The sequence below is a fragment of the Coregonus clupeaformis genome, unplaced genomic scaffold, assembly GCF_020615455.1.
Source record: "Coregonus clupeaformis isolate EN_2021a unplaced genomic scaffold, ASM2061545v1 scaf1686, whole genome shotgun sequence".
NCBI classification, from domain to species: domain Eukaryota; kingdom Metazoa; phylum Chordata; class Actinopteri; order Salmoniformes; family Salmonidae; genus Coregonus; species Coregonus clupeaformis.
This window is the reverse complement of record NW_025535140.1, coordinates 1-14,966: the sequence shown is the minus strand read 5'-3', so window position 1 is coordinate 14,966 and position 14,966 is coordinate 1. Positions and strand designations below refer to the sequence as shown.

Sequence of the window (14,966 nt, the reverse complement as noted above, 5' to 3'; positions counted from 1 at the left end):
ATAGCCAGAAACAAATAACTTTCTTCTGAAACTCGTCAGTCTATTCTTGCAAAGAAAAAGCCATATCTCAGACTGCCTATCTTAATATTTTATTTTTATTGGCCAGTCTGAGATATGGCTTTTTCTTTGCAACTCTGCCTAGGTCAGCATCCGGAGTCGCCTCTTCACTGTTGACGTTGAGACTGGTGTTTTGCGGGTACCATTTAATGTAGCTGCCAGTTGAGGACCTGAGGCGCCCGTTTCTCAAACTAGACACTAATGTATTTGTCCTCTTGCTCAGTTGTGCACCGGGGCCTCCCACTCCTCTTTCTATTCTGGTTAGAGCCAGTTTGTGCTGTTCTGTGAAGGGAGTAGTACACAGCGTTGTACGAGATCTTCAGTTTCTTGGCAATTTCTCGCACGGAATAGGATAGACTGACGAGTTTCAGAAGAAAGTTATTTGTTTCTTGCCATTTTGATCCTGTAATCAAACCCACAATTGCTGATGCTCCAGATACTCACCTAGTCTCAAGAAGGCCAGTTTTATTGCTTCTTTAATCAGCACAACAGTTTTCAGCTGTGCTAACATAATTGCAAAAGGGTTTTCTAATGATCAATTAGCCTTTTAAAATGATACACTTGGATTAGCAAACACAACATGCCATTGGAACACAGGACTGATGGTTGCTGATAATGGGCCTCTGTACGCCTATGTAGACATTCCATTAAAAACCTGCCGTTTCCAGCTACAATAGCCACTTACAACATTAACAATGTCTACACTATATTTCTGATCAATTTGATGTTATTTTAATGGTAAAAAAACAACAATGTTCTTTCAAAAACAAGGACATTTGACGCCAAGTGACTCCAAACATTTGAACGGTAGTGTATGACTTAGAGTTGTCCATCTACAGAGGAAAGGCCATTTTAGGGTTAACATTCCTTAAAGCCTTGAGTCTCATTCAGAGCTCTGTTGTACTGTGAGTCCTGACCTTTAAACTTTGACACCAAGGGGCCAATCTACTCCCTGTATAGTGCACTACTTTGGGCCAGGGCTATCTCAAACTCTTCTCCCTTCAACAGTAGGTAATCAGTAGCCTGAGTCCCAGATTTGTTTGTACTGTTTTGCCAACTCCAAATGACATGATGTCAATAGGAGTTGGCTTTACAGCACAAACAGATCTGGGACTCAGGCTAGGTAATCAGATAAAATACACATTTTAAACTCTAAAGCAAACAAGTCACTAAAGGCGACAATGGACACTATAATAGGATAGGCTTTCCTCTCGGGTCCTTTGTGGAAATAAAGTAACCCCTGGGTAATGATAATCGCACAGAATCATAGGTCCTGTTCTGGTCGGGGGTTTCACCATTAGAGTACATTCAGCATCCTCAATATGGGATCGAAGCACCACACACTGTGACAACCTGCATCCCAAATGACACCCTATTCCCTCACACTGTGACAACCTGCATCCCAAATGACACCCTATTCCCTCACACTGTGACAACCTGCATCCCAAATGACACCCTATTCCCTATGAAGTGCCCAAATGACACCCTATTCCCTATGAAGTGCCCAAATGACACCCTATTCCCTATGAAGTGCACTACTTTTGACCAGGACCCATAGAGTGCCATTTGGGACACAGCCACAGGCAATATACAACCAAAACCAATCTATAATGTCCAATGGGGTGTATGAGGGAGAGTGTGTGTGGGGAGAGAGATTGATTATACAGTCACTTCATTTGGGAAAATCGAGGTAACGTTGTGAGTTCTTAGTGGTATAGATCAGACGAGGGGATCTGAGTAACATTGTAAAATGAATGAACAAATAACATATTTTCACTCTGACTCCTTTCCCTACAGTATGTCCAACCCCTCTACCAGTCCCTACAGTATGTCCAACCCCTCTACCAGTCCCTACAGTATGTCCAACCCCTCTACCAGTCCCTACAGTATGTCCAACCCCTCTACCAGTCCCTACAGTATGTCCAACCCCTCTACCAGTCCCTACAGTATGTCCAACCCCTCTACCAGTCCCTACAGTATGTCCAACCCTCTACCAGTCCCTACAGTATGTCCAACCCTCTACCAGTCCCTACAGTATGTCCAACCCCTCTACCAGTCCCTACAGTATGTCCAACCCTCTACCAGTCCCTACAGTATGTCCAACCCCTCTACCAGTCCCTACAGTATTTAAAGATTAACTTTCAAGACAAAAAACAGATGTTTTAGGTTTAGTTATAGTGAAACCCCGATCAATCTTGGTCTTCATTTTGACAGTTTGTTGCAAAAGTGATATATTTTTGTATTTTAATAGTACATTTAGCTCTTTGTCCCTAGCGGTTCAACTCTACCATTGAAATCGTGATGAAGAGGCGCCCCTACGTCATCAAAGGGAGGGTTTCCGGTATGAAATACACTCCCTTCTAGATGTGCTGCGTGGTACCACCTTAAGGTTTACTATAAAAGCAGGTGACGGTGCGCCTTATTTGGCAATGGTCTTGGTAAGTGGAATGTGCCAATATATTTTTCACGATGCTTCCTTGACTAGACTGCTGATGTTGCAAAATCCGACAGGGCAGTAAAGGCACATCAACGCACGACTAAATTCAACATTTCTGCTTACCGTTTCATACACACCAACGAGGTTTACGAAGAAGAAGAAAAAGGAACATACGTGTATATTCGTAGCTACATCCATCGTAACAAGAAATAGATAACAATGGTGGTCATGTTAACTCATTTTCCCCCAACCGCTATTACTGATTGGCGGGCTCAGTCCCTAGCAGTTGGCTTATAGTGCAATGGTTGTGAGTTCTAATCCCAACTGGGGCAGATACCTTTTTTCTTTTTTCAAATCGTTTATTTCCAATATTCATCCCATGCCCACACACTTCTAATTCTGAAAAGTGAAAGCATACCCAGTGAGAGGGGTCGCCCTGGTAGTAGTTATAGGTTTTTATACAGCACCCAAGACCAACCTGTGAGTTAATTTGACATCGAAAAAGAGCTACTGTGTAAAATACTGCAATGCGGGTTGGATTGAATTGAGCCCCTAATCTTCATTTACAAGGTGATGATTGCACTTTCTTCCCAACACAATAAAAAAAATCCCCCCCCCCATAAGGGATTCGAACTTACACTGCAAGTGGCAATAGATGTCAGGAACTCGGCGCATACCAATGTGAGCTAACTTTCCAGAGCCGTATCTGAAAGTATACTTTAGTGAGAAAGTGTTGGGATCAGGTACAACTACGAGTACCCACCCCCAAAATGAATATTTATGAGCAATTCCTCCCACCCACAATTTCTCACCTGAATGCATTTTGTTTTATTTCAAGGGGTTGGGCAAAGGCTGAAAATGGGGTTGAGAGTTACCCTTTAAAGGCTAAAGCAACCCCACCCAAGGGAGTAGCGTTTTACGATGAGCAGGTTTCTAAACTCTGATACACAAGTGTTTCATACAGTGAAATGTGAGGTACAACTACGAGTACCCACCCCCAAAATGAGTCTGGCAAGATGGCACAAACAGATCTGGGACCAGGCTAGCGAGGAGCTACATTACACATGATTAGTGCCATGTAAGCTAAGTGACATCTACAGTATTCATCATCTTTAACAGGTCAATCCTCCTTTCAGAGGCTAAAGGCACAAAAGAAGGTCCACAGCGTCCATCTTGTATTTTTGTGTTTTTGTGTGGAAAATCCCCTGAATCTCAAATTTGTCAACGAGCGAATCCCAGAAGCCAATACTGGAGTGTGGAGCCTACTAGCACCACAGGAAGATGAAAACACCGTAACAAAACAACAAGGACAGACTGGGGAACCGTCCATCTAGTCTACTAGTGTCCTGTCCATTCCTTTGTCCCAGAATTCCTTCAGCCGGACTTCGAGCCAATCCCTGAGCGAGCGAGGTCAGCGGTGGGAGGCCAGAGGTTAGAGGTCGTAGGTCAGATCCTACTCCAGTTGGACCAGAAGGTCTCCCCTCTCCAACAGTCTCTCCTGCTTTACAGTGGACACTCTTCACCTGGGAGGAAACAACACACAGAAAGGTCTGATGTCCATCACCTCACACTGTACACACTAGCTGTCTTACTGTGGTGATGTGTAGAGGGGAGTGTAATTCAATGTGTGTGTGGGGTAATGTAGTAGTGTATGGTAATGTAGTAGTAGTGTGTGGTAATGTAGTAGTAGTGTGTGTAATGTAGTAGTAGTGTGCGGTAATGTAGTAGTAGTGTGTGGTAATGTAGTAGTAGTGTCGCGGTAATGTAGTAGTTGTGTGCGGTAATGTAGTAGTGTGTGTGGTAATGTAGTAGTAGTGTGTGGTAATGTAGTAGTAGTGTGTGGTAATGTGTGTGTTTGATTGATTTTCTTTAACCCTTATTTTACCAGGTAAGTTGACTGAGAACACATTGTCATTAACAGCAACAACCTGGGGAATCGTTACAGGGAGAGAAGGGGGATGTGTAATGTAGTGTGTGTGTGGTAATACGTGTGTGTGTGTGTGTGTGTGTGTGTGTGCATGCGTGCATTGTGTTGCCGTGTAGGTTAGTGTAATGGGTGTGTGTGTGTGCATTGTGTTGTCGTGTAGGTTAGTGTAATGTGTGTGCATTGTGTTGCCGTGTAGGTTAGTGTAATGGGTGTGCATTGTGTTGTCGTGTAGGTTAGTGTAATGGGTGTGCATTGTGTTGTCGTGTAGGTTAGTGTAATGGGTGTGCATTGTGTTGTCGTGTAGGTTAGTGTAATGGGTGTGTGTTCATTGGCCTTACCTTGGCAGCTTTAGCAGCAATCAAGCTGTTCTGCATCTTCATGGCCTCGATCACACAAATCTCCTGACCTTCAGCCACCTGGGGAACAACACAACAATATATCATTACTGCATACAATGATGTCGCATCTATAGTGGGCATGACTCACGACCCCACCGACCAGACACAGACACAGACACAGACACAGACAGACAGACAGACGTAGGCATGACTCACTCCAGAGAGACAGACAGACGTAGGCATGACTCACTCCAGAGAGACGTAGGCATGACTCACTCCAGACAGACAGACAGACGTAGGCATGACTCACTCCAGACAGACAGACAGACAGACGTATGCATTAGCTGGCGCCAGACGCCACATGCAATATTGATAAACCAGCATTCCCTTTCCATCACTGAGTGCTGATTTACAAGGTTAAATCATTGATGGATGAGGAGGCTAAACTAATGTCCAGCAACAACATGTATGTAACAACTAATGTCCAGCAACAACATGTATGTAACAACTAATGTCCAGCAACAACATGTATGTAACAACTAATGTCCAGCAACAACATGTATGTAATAACTAATGTCCAGCAACAACATGTATGTAACAACTAATGTCCAGCAACAACATGTATGTAATAACTAATGTCCAGCAACAACATGTATGTAACAACTAATGTCCAGCAACAACATGTATGTAACAACTAATGTCCAGCAACAACATGTACAGTGGGGAAAAAAAGTATTTAGTCAGCCACCAATTGTGCAAGTTCTCCCACTTAAAAAGATGAGAGAGGCCTGTAATTTTCACCATAGGTACACGTCAACTATGACAGACAAAATGAGGAAAAAAATGCCAGAAAATCACATTGTAGGATTTTTAATGAATATATTTGCAAATAATGATGGAAAATAAGTATTTGGTCACCTACAAACAAGCAAGATTTCTGGCTCTCACAGACCTGTAACTTCTTCTTTAAGAGGCTCCTCTGTCCTCCACTCGTTACCTGTATTAATGGCACCTGTTTGAACTTGTTATCAGTATAAAAGACACCTGTCCACAACCTCAAACAGTCACACTCCAAACTCCACTATGGCCAAGACCAAAGAGCTGTCAAAGGACACCAGAAACAAAATTGGAGACCTGCACCAGGCTGGGAAGACTGAATCTGCAATAGGTAAAGCAGCTTGGTTTGAAGAAATCAACTGTGGGAGCAATGTATTAGGAAATGGAAGACATACAAGACCACTGATAATCTCCCTCGATCTGGGGCTCCACGCAAGATCTCACCCCGTGGGGTCAAAATGATCACAAGAACGGTGAGCAAAAATCCCAGAACCACACGGGGGACCTAGTGAATGACCTGCAGAGAGCTGGGACCAAAGTAACAAAGCCTACCATCAGTAACACACTACGCCGCCAGGACTCAAATCCTGCAGTGCCAGACGTGTCCCCCTGCTTAAGCCAGTACATGTCCAGGCCCGTCTGAAGTTTGCTAGAGTGCATTTGGATGATCCAGAAGAGGATTGGGAGAATGTCATATGGTCAGATGAAACCAAAATATAACTTTTTGGTAAAAAACTAAACTCAGTCGTGTTTGGAGGACAAAGAATGCTGAGTTGCATCCAAAGAACACTATACCTACTGTGAAGCATGGGGGTGGAAACATCATGCTTTGGGGCTGTTTTTCTGCAAAGGGACCAGGACGACTGATCCGTGTAAAGGAAAGAATGAATGGGGCCATGTATCGTGAGATTTTGAGTGAAAACCTCCTTCCATCAGCAAGGGCATTGAAGATGAAACGTGGCTGGGTCTTTCAGCATGACAATGATCCCAAACACACCGCCCCAGGCAACGAAGGAGTGCCTTCGTAGAGAAGCATTTCAAGGTCCTGGGTGGCCAAACCAGTCTCCAGATCTCAACCCCATAGAAAATCTTTGGAGGGAGTTGAAAGTCCGTGTTGCCCAGCGACAGCCCCAAAACATCACTGCTCTAGAGGAGATCTGCATGGAGGAATGGGCCAAAATACCAGCAACAGTGTGTGAAAACCTTGTGAAGACTTACAGAAAACGTTTGACCTGTGTCATTGCCAACAAAGGGTATATAACAAAGTATTGAGAAACTTTTGTTATTGACCAAATACTTATTTTCCATCACAATTTGCAAATAAATTCATTAAAATCCTACAATGTGATTTTCTGAGAAAAAAAATCTAATTTTGTCTGTCATAGTTGACGTGTACCTATGATGAAAATTACAGGCCTCTCTCATCTTTTTAAGTGGGAGAACTTGCACAATTGGTGGCTGACTAAATACTTTTTTCCCCCACTGTATGTAACAACTAATGTCCAGCAACAACATGTATATAACATGTAACAACTCTGCAGTCCGACTCATCCCAAACCATCTCAATTGGGTTGAGTTCGGGGATTGTGGAGGCCAGGTCATCTGATGCAGCACTCCATCACTCCCCTTCTTGGTAAAATAGCCCTTACACAGCCTGGAGGTGTGTTGGGTCATTGTCCTGTTGAAAAACAAATGATAGTCCCACTAAGCCCAAACCAGATGGGATGGCGTATCGCTGCAGAATGCTGTGGTAGCCATGCTGGTTAAGTGTATCTTGAATTCTAAATAAATCACAAACAGTGTCAGCAGTAAAGCACCCCCACCCCATAACACCTCCTCCTCCATGCTTTACGGTGGGAACTACACATGCGGAGATCATCCCTTCACCCACACTGCGTCTCACAAAGACACGGCGGTTGGAACCAGAAATCTCCAATTTGGACTCTAGACCAAAAGGACACATTTCCACCGGTCTCAATGTCCATTGCTCGTGTTTCTTGGCCCAAGCAGGTCTCTTCTTCTTATTGGTGTCCTTTAGTAGTGGTGTCTTTTGAAGCAAATCGACCATGTAAGGCCTGATTCACACAGTCCACTCTGAACAGTTGATGTTGAGATGTGTCTGTTACTTGAACTCGGTGAAGCATTTATTTGGGCTGCAATTTCTGAGGCTGGTAACTCTAATTAACTTATCCTCTGCAGCAGAGGTAACTCTGGGTCTTCCATTCCTGTGGCTGTCCTCATGAGAGCCAGTTTCATCATAGCGCTTGATGGTTTTTGCGACTGCACTTTTTGGGTTACTACATGATTCCATATGTGTTATTTCATAGTATTGTAAAAAATAATAAAAATAAAGAAAAACCCTTGAATGAGTAGGTGTGTCCAAACTTCTGACTGGTAGTGTAAGTAACAACTAATGTCCAGCAACAACATGCATGTAACAACTATGAAAATGTATGCACTCACTAACTGTAAGTCGCTCTGGATAAGAGCGTCTGCTAAATGACTAAAATGTAAATGTAAAACTAATGTCCAGCAACAACATGTATGTAACATTTCACATGTCCTTACCGCATTATCTCCAGGTTTGACAGACACATCCACCACAGTTCCTGGCATGATGCTAATGCTCTGTTCAGGATTTATTTATATTTTTAACTAGGCAAGTCAGTTAAGAACAAATTCTTATTTACAATGACGGCCTTCCAAAAGGCAAAAGGCCTCCTGCGGGGACGGGGGATGCTATATGTAACGTGTCTCGGATCTATGCGGATTCTATGTAACATGTACGTTCTTACCACGTCTCCAGGTTTGACGGACACGGAGACCACGGAGCCAGGCATGGGAGAACGCAGGATGCTGCTGGTGTCTTCTGGAACCTTCTCAGGCATGTGACTGCTCAGCGTGGACACCAGCTTACTGAGAACACGCACCTTAAACTGAACACACAGAGACAGAGGTTGGGGTCAATTCATTACATATATAATGCCACAAGTAGGACCATGTTGTAAAAATGACGAAAGAAAAAGACAGTAATATCAACAATCCTCTACTCCACATTCTTTATTCTGAAACTCCTATTCTGAGTTGATGCCATTCTCTTTGGGTCCACTGGGTGGCAGCACTCAGCATCATTCGTTTCGGTCTATATCCCTGTCCCTGGCTTAGTGAATCATTCCTACTGCTACTACTGCATTACAGTCAGCGGGTTCATTCATCAGGCTCTTTCATGCCAATCCTTTAATTAGCTCATTAGGCTAATTGATGTCTTACACACAGCTAGCACTGAGTGGCTGGTTTCTCCCTCGTTAAGAGTTGAAACTTCAGGAAGCAGCAGGCATAATAAAGAGAACACCCAACGGTTGCTTGGCGATGGGCAACGAGGTGAGACCGGAGGGAGGGAGGAGGGAGGAAGAGGTAGAATACGTATTTGCTGGTAGATATCTGTTGTGCGGTGCAATTCAATGAGCAGCTGGATACTGAAGTTTTGATAACAGCTTGATAACAAGACACCTTCCTAACTCAGTCCTTTTATACTGAACACAAATATAAAATGCAACATGTAAAGTGTTGGTCCCATAAGCTGAAATAAAAGATCCCAGAACTGTTGCCAGAGAAGTGAGTGTTCATTTCTCTAGCATAAGCCGCCTCCAACGTTGTTTTAGAGAATTTGGCAGTACATTCTACATTTGTAAATGTTTTGTAATTTAGCAGACGCTCTTATCCAGAGCGACTTCCAGTGAGTGCATACATTTCCATACGTTTGTTTTCTCCGTAATGATTCCCAGTGGGAATTGAACCCACAACCAGGGCGTTGCAAGAGTCATGCTCTACCAAATGAGCCACACGGGACACAGCAGTATGTCCAACCAGCCTCACAAACACAGACCATGTGTAACCACGCCAGCCCAGGACCTCCACATCCGGCTTCTTTACCTGAGGGATCGTCTGAGACCAGCCACCTAGACAGCTGATGAAACTGTGGGCTTGAACAACCAAATAATTTCTGCACAAGGAAACTAATCTGCGTGCTCGTCGTCCTCACCAGGGTCTTGACATGACTGCACTTCGGCGTCGTAACCGACTTCAGTGGGCAAATGCTCACCTTCGATGGCCACTGGCACACTGGATGAATCCTGGCTTCAACTGTACCGGGAAGATGGCAGACAGCGTGTATGGCGTCGTGTGGGCGAGAGGTTGTAAATAGAGTGCCCCATGGTGGCGGTGGGGTTATGGTATAGACAGTCATAGGCTACGGACAACGAAAACAATTGCATTTTATCGATGGCAATTTGAATGTACAGAGATACCGTGATGAGATCCTGAGGCCCACTGTCGTGCCATTCATCCGTCGCCATAACCTCATGTTTCAGCATGATAATGCACGGCCCCATATTGCAAGGATCTGTACACAATTCCTGGAATCTGAAAATGTCCCAGTTCTTCCATGGCCTTCATACTCACCAGACATGTCACCCATTGAGCATGTTTGGGATGCTCTGGATCGACGTGTACGACAGTGTGTTCCAGGTCCCGCCAGTATCCAGCAATTTCGCACAGCCATTGAAGAGGAGTGGGACAACATTCCACAGGCCACAATCAACAGCCTGATCAACTCTATGCGAAGGAGATGTGTTACGCTGCATGAGCAAATAGTAGGTCACACCAGATACTGACTGGTTTTTCTCGATCCCTTGCCACTAAGTTTTTTTTAAGGTATCTGCTGACCAACAGATGCATATCTGTATTCCCAGTCATGTGAAATCCATAGATTAGGGCCTACTGAATTTATTCCAATTGACTGATTTCCTTATATGAATTGTAACTCAGTAAAATCTTTTGAAATTGTTGCATGTTGCGTTTATATTTCTGTTCAGTGTAAAATTGTGAATAGAAACACACTGGTGGGGCTGATTACTGTTGGTCCTGGCTGAACACTGATTTAGGCTAGGGAGAGCATTGTCCTGGCTGAACACTGGTCTAGGATAGAGGAGCATTGTCCTGGCTGAACACTGATCTAGGCTAGGGAGAGCATTGTCCTGGCTTAACACTGGTCTAGGCTAGAGGAGCATTGTCCTGGCTTAACACTGGTCTAGCTAGGGGCATTGTCCTGGCTTAAAACTGGCCTAGGCTAGGGGGAGCATTGTTCCTGGCTTTTACACTGATCTAGGCTAGGGAGGCATTGTCCTGGCTTAATACTGGTCTAGGCTAGGAGAGCATTGTCCTGGCTTAACACTGGTCTAGGCTAGGGGAGCATTGTCCTGGCTTAACACTGGTCTAGGCTGGGGAGCATTGTCCTGGCTTAACACTGGTCTAGGCTAGGGAGAGCATTGTCCTGGCTGAACACTGGTCTAGGCTAGAGGGCGCATTGTCCTGGCTTAACACTGGTCTGCTAGAGGAGCATTGTCCTGGCTTAACACTGGTCTGCTAGAGGACATTGTCCTGGTTGACTTGGTAGGTCCCAGTAACACTACTAGTAGCTGGTCCCAGTCACTGACCTGTATATGGAGGTCACAGTACAACAACATCAGGAAGCCCCCCACCATGTTAATGACCTCATGCATCCTTGTTTGTTTGTTAACCTTCCTCACCCTGGTGCCCTCCCTCATGACTCATAAGAGACTGTATTTAGCACTCTTTCCAAACCACACACACCACACACAACAGGTCATCCTCTTTACAACACCATCATAGTGACTAAAATAACCCTGGCCGGATACCCCCAAAGCGATACCCCAAACAAACAGTCATGGTTTCCCAAGACCGAGCAACCTCCTTGTTGGAAAACCAGGAGCGGGAGGAAAACCCAGCTGGACTCGTAAATCGGCTGTAACCCGGAGAGTCAGGAGTGTGGGGAATGGGAGCGTTGGGACGGCCTGGGGAAAACGCAGGCTTTGACAGGATTCCTTCCCAGGAAACAACAGGTAACTAACTGACTGTGTCACCCCAGTTCAGATACAGGTCAACATGGGTCAACCAACCAGGTTAACTAGGTGTTGTTCTGTGACCAGCTCTACCAAAAGTCTGTTCAACGCCAGGCCTGGAGCGCATCAGTAGACCTACTGCTGCTTTCTTTTCTAGCTGGTTATTGATGTTACTGAACCCTGTACTACTGAGGGACTCCATGTCCCCAGCTAGACAAGAACATACCCAGGATGAGTGAGAGCTAAGGGATACAGGGGATACAGAGGTCTTCCATGTCCCAGGAGAGGAAGCCTGGGAAGCCTCAGCTTTCAGGGGTGCCTCCTACTCCTCCACCTGATGCAGCAGGGACAGACACAGTCTTACTGAGCCACTCCCCCAACCTCCTCCCCAACCCCCAGGACCTAGCAGAACCCCCCTTGCTCAGCCCCAGGTCCCTAAAGGAGGAAAGGGAAGTGATGTCGCCCCCTGTGACAGTTCCTGTGCAGCCTGGTTCAGGCCCCCCAGGGTGTGAGCAGCACAGAGCCGTTTATAGCTGGCTCCTTCAAAGCCTCTGTAATCGTAACGGATGATCTTCTCTTCCTGACATTCTCTGTAGTCTGGGGGTCTGGGGGATCTGGGGATAGGCTGGATGGGGATGTGTAGGCTGGGAAATGACACCGACTTGGCCCGACAGATAAGAGGAACGTTACTAATGTGTGTACACACACACGAAAACACACACACGACCACTTGTACACACACAAGTCATACATTCACCAGAATGAAAGAGAGGTGACTCACCTGTGTCCCCAGGTACTGTAGAGTGATCTCTCCTCCTGCGTCTCTAGACAGACACTGTAGAACCCTGGGGATTCTGTTGATGGTGACAGGCAGCAGGGCTGAGGCCAGGTTCCACTCTCCACTAACCTCCACCTTAACTCCATCCACCTCCACCTGCCAGGGGGTCAGAGGAAAAGTATTGTAATTACTACACTCTACTGATTATTCTGATACAAGACATTTGCTTCCTAAGTGGAGAGACTGCAGTTTGGATATGCTTGGAGAGACTGCAGTTTGATATGCTGGAGACTGCGGTTTGATATGTATCCACTACTAGAGAGGACCAGGGAAAGACCCAGTATCCACAACTAGAGAGACCAGAAAAAGACCCAGTATCCACAACTAGAGAGGACCAGAGAAAGGCCCAGTATCCACTACTAGAGAGGACCAGGGAAAGACCCAGTATCCACTACTAGAGGAGAGGACCAGGGAAAGACCCAGTATCCACTACTAGGAGGAGAGGACCAGAGGGAAAGACCCAGTATCCACTACTAGAGGAGAGGGACCAGGGAAAGACCCAGTATCCACTACTAGAGGAGAGGACCAGGGAAAGACCCAGTATCCACTACTAGAGGAGAGACCAGGGAAAGACCCAGCATCCACTACTAGAGGAGAGGACCAGTGGAAAGACCAGCATCCACTACTAGAGGAGAGAACCAGGGAAAGACCCAGTATCCACTACTAGAGGAGAGGACCGGGGGAAAGGCCCAGTATCCACTACTAGAGGAGAGGACCGAGGAAAGACCCAGTATCCACTACTAGAGGAGAGGACCAGGGAAAGACCGTATCCACTACTAGAGGAGAGGACCAGGGAAAGGCCCGTATCCACTGACTAGAGGAGAGGACCAGGGAAGAGACCCAGTATCCACTACTAGAGGAGAGGACCGAGGAAAGACCCAGTATCCACTACTAGAGGAGAGGACCGGGGAAAGACCCAGTATCCACTACTAGAGAGAGGACCAGGAAGCCATTAGGGCACTACTGAGAGAGGACCAGGGAAAAGACCCAGTATCCACTACTAGAGGACCAGGAAAGACCCAGTATCCACTACTAGAGGACCAGGGAAAGACCCAGTATCCACTACTAGAGGAGAGGACCAGGGAAAGACCCAGTATCCACTACTAGAGGAGAGGACCAGGAAAAGACCCAGTATCCACTACTAGAGGGAGAGGACCAGGGAAAGACCCAGCATCCACTACTGGAGGAGAGGACCAGGAAAGACCCAGCATCCACTACTAGAGGAGAGGACCAGGGAAAGACCCAGTATCCACTACTAGAGGAGAGGACCAGGAAAAGACCCAGTATCCACTACTAGAGGAGAGGACCAGGGAAAGACCCAGTATCCACTACTAGAGGAGAGGACCAGGGAAAGACCCAGTATCCACTACTAGAGGACCAGGGAAAGACCCAGTATCCACTACTAGAGGACCAGGAAAGACCCAGTATCCACTACTAGAGGACCAGGAAAAGACCCAGTATCCACTACTAGAGGACCAGGGAAAGACCCAGTATCCAGCTACTAGAGGACCAGGAAAGACCCAGTATCCACTACTAGAGGAGAGGACCAGGGAAAGACCCAGTATCCACTACTAGGGGAGGAGAGGACCAGGGAAAGACCCAGTATACACTACTAGAGGAGAGGACCAGGGAAAAGCCAGTATCCCACTACTAGAGGAGGACCAGGGAAAGACCCAGTATCCACTACTAGAGGAGAGACCAGGGAAAGACCAGTATCCACTACTAGAGGACCAGGGAAAGACCCATATCCAGCACCAGCCTTTCCAAGGGCTACTGGCCCCCTAGTTTGATGTGTGGTTCAGTGGTTCTAGGGTGACCAGGAGAGGCTGATTAGGAGCATATGTTATCATGGTTCAGGAAAACCACCCAGCACCAATATCCAGACCAACCACCCACCCACATGACCAGGGACTGCAGGGTGTCTAAACACCTCGGGCACCGAGTGATGTCTGTCGCGCGACAACCCCTCCTCCCCCACCACCTGGACCTAAGGTCCATTCAAGCCCCCTCACAGAGAGAAGGGCCTACTGCTTTCATTCACTTCACCACAAACCACAGGGATGTACAGTGGGGTGCGAAATGATTCTGACACCATTGATAAAGATGAGCAAAAATGACTGTATAAAATAACTAACTACCAAATAGTGAGCTATATTGCTATACGCAAAGAAATGGGAGAAGTATATTATTTTATACTAACACAATTGTTTTTTTATTAACAAGTAATTAAAAAAAAAAAAAAAAAAAAAAAAAAGGTAGGAGTCAAGATTAATGACACCACCTGTGGTTTGAATTGAAGAGGTCAGTCATATGCCGCAGATGAAGGGGATATTACATTTACATTTAAGTCTTTTGCAGACGCTCTTATCCAGAGCGACTTACAGGAGCAATTTTTAGGGCGCCTTGCTTAAGGGCACATCGACAGATTTTTTCACCTAGTCAAGCTTGGGGATTAGAAGAAAGCGACTTTTCGGTTACTGGCACAACGCTCTTAACCACGTTAAAAGCTGCCGCCCCATATATCAAGGATCTGGAAGGATTCTGTATGGAGGAATGGTCTCAAATTCCTCCCGCAGAATATGTTCTCAACTTATAAAACGTTTTTAGAAAA

General features: G+C 45.8%; 1 long non-coding RNA gene across 1 annotated transcript; it reads right to left on the bottom strand.

Moving 5' to 3' along the window:
* Positions 1 to 3,962: 3,962 nt before the first annotated feature.
* LOC123487388 lies at positions 3,963 to 12,445 on the bottom strand. Its single transcript, XR_006659747.1, has 4 exons — positions 12,299 to 12,445; positions 8,392 to 8,532; positions 4,760 to 4,837; positions 3,963 to 4,017 (listed from the first exon to the last, which is right to left on the bottom strand). It is a non-coding gene; the product is annotated as an uncharacterized LOC123487388 (long non-coding RNA).
* Positions 12,446 to 14,966: the final 2,521 nt, after the last annotated feature.